Source organism: Hevea brasiliensis, chromosome 2 (genome assembly GCF_030052815.1).
Source record: "Hevea brasiliensis isolate MT/VB/25A 57/8 chromosome 2, ASM3005281v1, whole genome shotgun sequence".
Classification (NCBI taxonomy): Eukaryota; Viridiplantae; Streptophyta; class Magnoliopsida; order Malpighiales; family Euphorbiaceae; genus Hevea; species Hevea brasiliensis.
The window spans coordinates 14041606-14049953 of NC_079494.1; positions in this window are offsets into that span (position 1 = coordinate 14041606).

The following is an 8348-nucleotide window of genomic DNA, read 5'->3' on the forward strand; positions in this document are numbered from 1 at the left end:
CATATGGTGACATGTGGCACCATGAGATGTTGACACATGATGCCATATGATCTTGCCACTTGTCTTCCTTTGATGTAAGACCACTTTTCATGATTTAAATGGAGCTTGACACTTGGTTCCATAAGATTAAGTCAACCAAAAAGCAAGATGGGATCTTGTGGTGATATGTGGCAAGAGTTAGTAAAGTTTAACTTTACTATAAAAGAGGAAAAAGAAGAAAAAGAAAGCAATTCTCTTCTTCCTCATCAAAGTGGACGGCAACATGGTGTTCTCCTCCTCTCTTCATTTGTTCATTCTAATTTAAGAAGAAATCTTGGATCTTCTTTGAATTAAAATTGCTAGAAAAGGTTTCTAGTCTCCTAAACACCCATTAACCTTTATTAAATCACTAAACCCCATTTTCAAGTGGTTGAATAGGCTTGGGAAGTCAATTTGAGGCTGCCATAATTGCTTCTTGGTGTGCTTATGGTGGATAAACTAGAGGGACAACATTTGGGGTCCTAGAGGCATCAAAAGCAAAAGGGATTCATCAATTGTGCATTTTGGAGGTTAGTACCCAAAAACCCCTCTTTTAGTTAGGGTTTAATTGAATTAAATGTTAATTCACAATCTATGATGGCAAATGAAGGTTTAAAGCATGCTAAAATGTGTTTTAGTATGGAATTGGACATTGAAAAATGATTAGAACCATAACACACTTGTATGATGCATGAAACCCTAGAATAGTTTTTTGAAATTTCAATGCTTTAAATGCCCTAAATCCATGCTTCCACCCTTCATATGCAAAGATTCGATCACTTCAGGCCTATAGATTATGAAAATATTATGAGACCTCATTTTGACCCTCTAGTAATAAATATTTTGTTGAACAAGTATATGGTTTAGAGAGTCCTTGTTGATACAGGGAGCATGGTAAACTTGATCACCTTGGAGGTCTATGAAAAACTTAGATTAAAAAGGGTCAATCTAACTAAGGTAATGTTTCCTCTGGTAGGCCTTAAAGACAAAATCGCACTAGTAGCTGGAACCACAAAGCTGATAATCATCCTTGGTGATGAAGCATTCAAACGATCCATTTATGCCGAGTTCATTGTAGTGGATATCCTATTATCATACAATGTGTTCTTGGGATGATCGATCTTGGATGATAATAACATTTTAATTAGCATGGATTGACTCCCAGCTCTAGCAGAAATTACTATTGTGTGAGGAAGCCAGAAATCAGCTTAGGAATGTTATAACCACTCCACTAAGGTAGCAGGAAAGGTTAATTTGCTAATCGATCTCTTAGAAAAGCTAGAAATTAGTGCCTCTTTAGAGCTTGCAGATCGAATAGAAGATATAGAGCTTAGCTCTAGAAAGAAATTAAGGATCGGCACTGCATTCTAAGGATTGGATACAAAAAAGTTAATTAAAGTTCTAACCAAGAGATCAGTCACTTTTGCATAGAGTTCGGAAGAGGTTATAGGTGTGGACCTAGCCTTCATGGTTCATAACCTTAACATCATAATTGATAGGCAGCAAATCATCGCATAAGAGATCTAAAAGTTATTAAAAGCAGGACTTATAAGAGAGGTTAAGTATTCAACATGGTTGGCAAACGTGGTCTCAGTAAAAAAATCAAATGGCAAGTGGAGAATGTGTGTTAATTTTACTGATTTTAATAAAGTATGCCTAAAAGATCATTATCCTTTACCCACCATCGACAAGTTAGTCGACTCCATGGAGGACAGTTGGTCTGGTCTTTGGTCGACGCCATCTTTGGATATCACAATGTAGACACTATATTTTGCTCGAACCTGAAATAAATTAAGAAAAAACTAATAAAAATAAAATAAAATAGGTAAGTAAAAAAGAATAGTCAATTTATTTTCAATTTTCAATTTCAATTTTACTTGACATTTTCAATTTTAATCTTTCTTTTCATTTTCCTTTTTTATTTTAGTTCTCAAATAGTAATTTTATTTTATTTGTTTAGTTGAAATTTAAAAAAATAAAATGAAATTAATAGGAAAATAAAATAAAAGTAACAAAGAGAAAAAAATCAATTTGTTTTGAATTGTGGTTTCAATTTTAGTTGGCAATTTGATCTTAATCTTTAATACGTTTTTATCTTCATTTTTTTCAAATTTTAATTTTAATCTTAAATTTCAAACAGTAATTTTATTTTTGAGAAATTTAAAAGTGAATGAGATTAATTGTTTGGATTTAATTTTAATTTTTGATCTCACATTTTCAATTTGAATGTTATTTTCCTTATTTTTTAGAAAGAGAAAAATATTCTATTAAATCTTAATTTTGGCCTTTAAGTGTGAGATATCCTCCCATTTTTAATTTTAGGAGAAGCTGAAAAGGATAGAAATTAATTAAAATAGAAATTAATTAAGGATGAATTAATTTTTTGTTAAACTCCCAAAGCTTCCTTGCTATCTGTAAAAAAAACCCCTCCTCTTCCTTGTTGATTGTATTCTTCACGTTTCTATTTTCAATACAATATTCTCTAATAAAAACCCACAACCATGAGAGGAAAGGGAGGATCAATCATTTTTACCCCAAAATCTCGCTCCTTCATCCCATCGCAAGCAGACCCACGACCCATTCCACATTCTCTTCATGTCAACTCTAGTAGATTTCGGCAGGATCAGACTCGAAATCCATTTCAGACAAGCTTCATCTTCGGTGGTCTTGCACCATTGTGGCTTCCCCTTTCTCATTTTGGTCTCGATTGATGTTTTGATAAGAAGGAGAGGGGTTTGTTTTTTGTTTTTTTCCTAAATATTGCAAAATGTTTTATTATTGCTATGTGATAATGGAAAAATAGCCGAATGATGTATTTGAGTTATGTGTTTATCATTTGATGATTTTTCTTATTCTTTGACAATTTCTGTGACTTGGGAAAAGGTATCTTTATTGTCATATTTTATGTTAATATGAAGATCGAAATGTTATTTTGAGATCTTGTTGGGTCTCTTGATTTGCTTGAAGCCCTATCATTTTCTCATTTTTTATTTTTCATTAGCATAAAATGATTTTGTAGTTTATGTGGAGTGAAATTTCTTGTCCCCTTTATTAGTACATGATTATTGGAAAATTGGATTCATAATAACGGATCTTTGGACAACATTTTATTCTTGAAGTAATTGAAGAGCTGTAATATTTTAAGTATCTCCTGGTTGGTTAAAGTTTTGTAGTTGTAAATGAGTGAATAAATAGAATGCATCAATGGTCATTCGGATGACTTACCACTTTGCTCATATGGAGTGTAATCTTTCACTTTACAAAAAATATTTTGTTGATTACAATAATGATTATTTGGCATTTGTGGACTTAAATGACTAATTCTGTTAAACTAATTGTTGTATTTGTGCAATTATAGTTAACGGAGTCCTATGGGTAGTGCACTAGTTGGATCTAGTCTTTCCCATCCTAATTTGTGATAATGATGTTATGGCTTAGTGATGATTGCACCCTAAGCCCCATAAGATTTAAATTAATAAATCAAGATATTGAAATCTAATGATAATTGTATCTTAGATTAATCAAAAGGGTTGCTTGGGTCTAATAAAAATTTAATCTCAAGACCTCTAAATAAAATATATAATTATTAAATCAAATTATAAGATTTTTTTTTTTTTGAGTTTAAACTCTACAAATAAAGTAACAATTAAAATATTTTATGTTTAATGGTAATTTCATCTTAGACCCTGTTTATCATGAATTTGAGATTAATTATGGTAGGTCTATTGATAATTGCATCTTAGACCTTGTAACTAAAAAATATTAATTAAAAGATTGGTTGGGATTTATTGATAATTTGATCATAAATCCTAAAAACAAAAATAAATTGGACATGAGCAAATTAGATTAAAGGAACAAGATCTTTGGTCTAATGATAATTGTATCTTAGACCTCACAAAATCATATTAATTTGTTGGGCTTATTGATAATTTTATCATAAATTTTAAAGAAAAAAAAATCTAAAATGAAGCTTTGGGGTTTTATGATAATTTCACCTTAAAATCCTATTTAAATAAAACTTTATAATTAATGCTTAATGTTTAATGGTAAGGAAACCTTAAACCTATTAAAATAAATAATTAATCTAATTGTTAGTTTTAATGGAAAGTTCTTCTTCAGCCCTATTAAAGTCCATTGAAAATAAATTAATTAAATCTTTGGATTTATTGATAATTTCATCATGGATCCTAATTAGTATTTGATGGTAATTTCACCTTAAACATATTTAAAAAAGAAATCAATTGTTAATTAAAATTTGTTGGTTGGTTGATAGTTTCATCACCTAAATATAAGTCCAAAAAATGCACTAAAATACAAAATTAAAATAATTAGAGGTTTAATGATAATCTTATCTTAAACCTTTTTAATCACAAAATTTAAAATTAATTATTCCAGCTCTAATGATAATTGTATCTTAGACCTTAAGATTTAAAAATTTAAAGTATTGTTAGGATTTAATGATAATTTCATCTTAAATCCTACAAACTTGAAATAAAGCATATAAAATCTTTTAGGGTTTAATGATAATTTTATCTTAAATCTTATAAATCAGATAATAATCAAGATTTTGTCGTTTAATGATAATTCCATCTTAAACTCTATAAATCAAAGAAAACTAAAATAATTGGAGGTTTAATGATAATTTCATCTTAAATCCTTAAATTAAAAATTAATAAAATCCTTGGAGTTTAATGATGATTTCATCTTAAAGTCTATAATTGAGTACAATTAAAATAATTAAATATTTTTGGGTTTAATGATAATTTAATCTTAAGCCCTATAAATTAAAAAATTATTTGTGGGATTTAATTATGAGTTCATCTTAAGTCCTACCAATTCGATTAGTTAAAACTCTTTGGGTCTAATGATAATTGCATCTTAGACCTCTATGAAATTAAGTTTAAATATTTTTGAGATTTAATGATGATCAAATCTTAGACCTTGCAAATTAAAACAATAAAATATTGGATTTATTGATAATTTCATCATGAACCCTTAAAATATATAACATTGGTGTTTAGAGGCCTAATGATAATTTCATCTTAGACCTTCTAAAAATCACTAAGTCTATTGGGTGTAATGATAATTCAATCCTATACCTAATAAATTGAAATAATTAAATTAATTTCTCTTAGATCATCCTAAAGATGACAATAAATGTAATAAATAATATTATTCTTGCAATATGAATAATTTGGCTGATTGAAAGCTACAAATTGAAAGAAAATTTGACTTTGGGAGCATCTTGCTAAATCTCTTGGTCAACTTGTAAGTAATATATGTGCTCAATTCATAAGTTGCATTTCATAATTAATTAGGCACACCACACACATAACACCCTCAGTCATTTGGACACCGATGATGGGATTAATGATGAGAAGTTGAAGGTTTTCACGATCCATCAAAATCCCTAGGAACTAAATGATACATTTCCTGGTATTAAAGTTTTAATCAAGGAAAGGGAGGAAATTAATAAATAGGTATCATTTGCATCACGTATGTGTTTGATCCCTTTACAAGATTTGTGTTTAATAAAATAACTGACATCTTTTTAAAATAAAATTAAAATTTATTTTTTAAAAATATATTTGCCTTCTATTTTAATATGGTTAAAAAAAAAAATAAAAATAAGAACCCTCAAAATCAAAAAAATCTATTTTAAAATTCCTTTCCAAATTCAAACATTTTTTTTTTTAATTTTCAAGTTAATTTCCAAAATTTTTACAAGTCAATTTTCAAGATCAATTTCATTTCATACAAGATTATATTTCAACAAAATAAATTTTCAAAGCTCAATTTAATTTTCAAGCCGAATTTAATTTTCAAATAAAATTTCTTATTAAAATCAAATTAATTGTCAAATTTAGAAGCCTCTTTTAAAATAAAAGATTCAAAAAAAAAAAAAAATCAAATGGAGTCAAAATTCACTTTTAGGGCATTTCACTGACTTGTGTATTTGACTAACTCTAAAAGTGAGACATTCAAGTGTTCCTACGTTTTTCCCTTTCCAATCAAAACAAGGAATATATATTATAAATTAAGCTCCATTTTAAATTATTGACATTAATTTATTTGAGCACATCCTTAAATCCATCTATCCTTATAGGACGATGTAGGATGCCTAACACCTTCCCTAAATGTATAAGAAGCCCAAACCTTGAATTTCTGAAATAGAAGGGGATTATTATTTTTTAAGTAAAAAAAAATCAAAATAAAAGGTTTTCTCTATTTTTCCCTCAAAAATTAGAGTGGCGACTCAACATTTTTTCACTTCGGTGTGAATTGCCTGGCAATCACAAAATACATTGCGACACACCAAATCATGATGAACCTAAAGGATAAGGAAAAAAACAAAATTTATAATCGATTTTGGAGTTTATTGTTATAATATAATGCCATTTGGTTTGAAAAATGCAGGTGCCACTTACTAGAGACTAGTGAGCAAAATGTTTGAATCTCTTATAGGTAAGACAATGGAAGTGTATGTGGATGATATGATCATAAAGAGCAAAAGGTTAGAAGACCATGCAAAAGACATTGCAAAGGCATTCGACATCATGGACAAGGTTAGAATGAAACTCAATTAGGAAAAGTGTACTTTTAGGGTAAAAGCCATAAAATTTTTAGGACATCTAACTTCAGAAAGAGAAATAGAAGTTAACCCTAAGAAAATCAGAGCTATCATGGAGATGCAACCTCCATAGAATATCAAAGACATCCAAAGATTGAATGGAACGATAACTACTCTGGGACGATTCATGTCTTGCTCAGCAAAAAAGTGTTTACCATTCTATAAAGCATGAAAAAGTTTCAAATGGGGGGAGGATTGTTAGTTAAAATTTGATGAGTTGAAAAAAGTTTTAACTAACCCTCCTTTATTGGACTCAAATAGACAAGGCGAGACACTGTATCTTTATCTTGCAATTACCAGGGGAACAGTGAATTTGATCTTAGTTAGAGAGGAGGATGAGCAATAATGGCTTATTTACCACACAAGTCAAGTCTTAAAAGCCACCAAACTCAATTATCTAGTTTTGGAGAAACTAGCTTTTGCAGTTCTCTCAGCAGCCATAAAACTCAAACCATACTTTGAATCTCACACTATTAAGGTACGTACAAACTATCCACTGAGGAAGATTTTATAGAAGTCAGACACATCAGGGAATCTCGCAACTTGGTTAGTAATCTTAGGGGCCTATGACATCAGGTATGTCCCTCGAACAACATTAAAAGCACAAGTTCTGGTTGATTTTGTGACAAAGTTAACACCGGTCCTAGAGGCATAAATAGAGTAGAAGAAAAATTTGAATGTCTGGGTTGATGGGGCAGTGGGAGCCAATGGGTCAGGCATAGGAATTGTAATGGAAGGCTCTATGACATTAAACTCAAGTACGCAACATGCTTAAATTTCTAAGCCATAAATAATGTAGCAAAATATGAAGCTCTACTAATATCCCCATACATCATCAAAGAGGTAAGAATCCCAAACATTATTATATACTCTGATTCACTGTTGGTGGAGGAAAGTTAAAGACAAGAATCCAAAAACTTCTAGTAGAAATCTGATCTAATTTAGGGGAAATCACAGTTATATAGGTCCCTAGAGGGGAGAATGGCAATGCCGATGCCCTGGCCGAAATGGCAGCAATAGGAGAGCAACATCTCTACCAGCCGATTCATCTGGAAGAAATAAATTAGCCAACAATAGATTAGGAGGAAGTTCTCCCAATCGATATTGATTCAACCTGGATGACCATAATTTTCAACTACCTTGAGTATGTATCTTTGCCCGATAACCCACTAGAGGTGAAAAAGATAATTCCAAAGTCATCCAGATACAGAGTCCTCAATGGATGGCTCTACAAAAAATCCTTCATGCAACCATGGCTCAAATACATCTCACTTGAAATAAGGAGCAAAAATTTTGGTCAACATTTATGAAAGTCTATGCGAAAGTCACGAAGGAGGCATTTCACAGCCGAAAAAGCTATATCATTTGTTAAACAACATATCTTTTATCATAGTGGTATTTCTAAAGTCGTTATCATGGACAATGGAACTCAGTTCGAAGGACACAAGTTCAGAAACTTTTGTGCAGAGTGGGACATCTATCTTAGGTTCAAACATATCATCCACAGACCAATGGTATGATGGAGGTAACTAACTAAACTATCTTGAATGGGTTAAAAAGAAGTCTGGACAAAGCAAAAGGTCGATGGCCAAAAGAGCTTCCATGCGTACTTTGGGCTTTTTGAAAAATTCCCAGATCTGCAATTAGCGAAACTCCATTCTATCATGCTTATGGCTTTGAGGCTATGATCCCTTCTAAG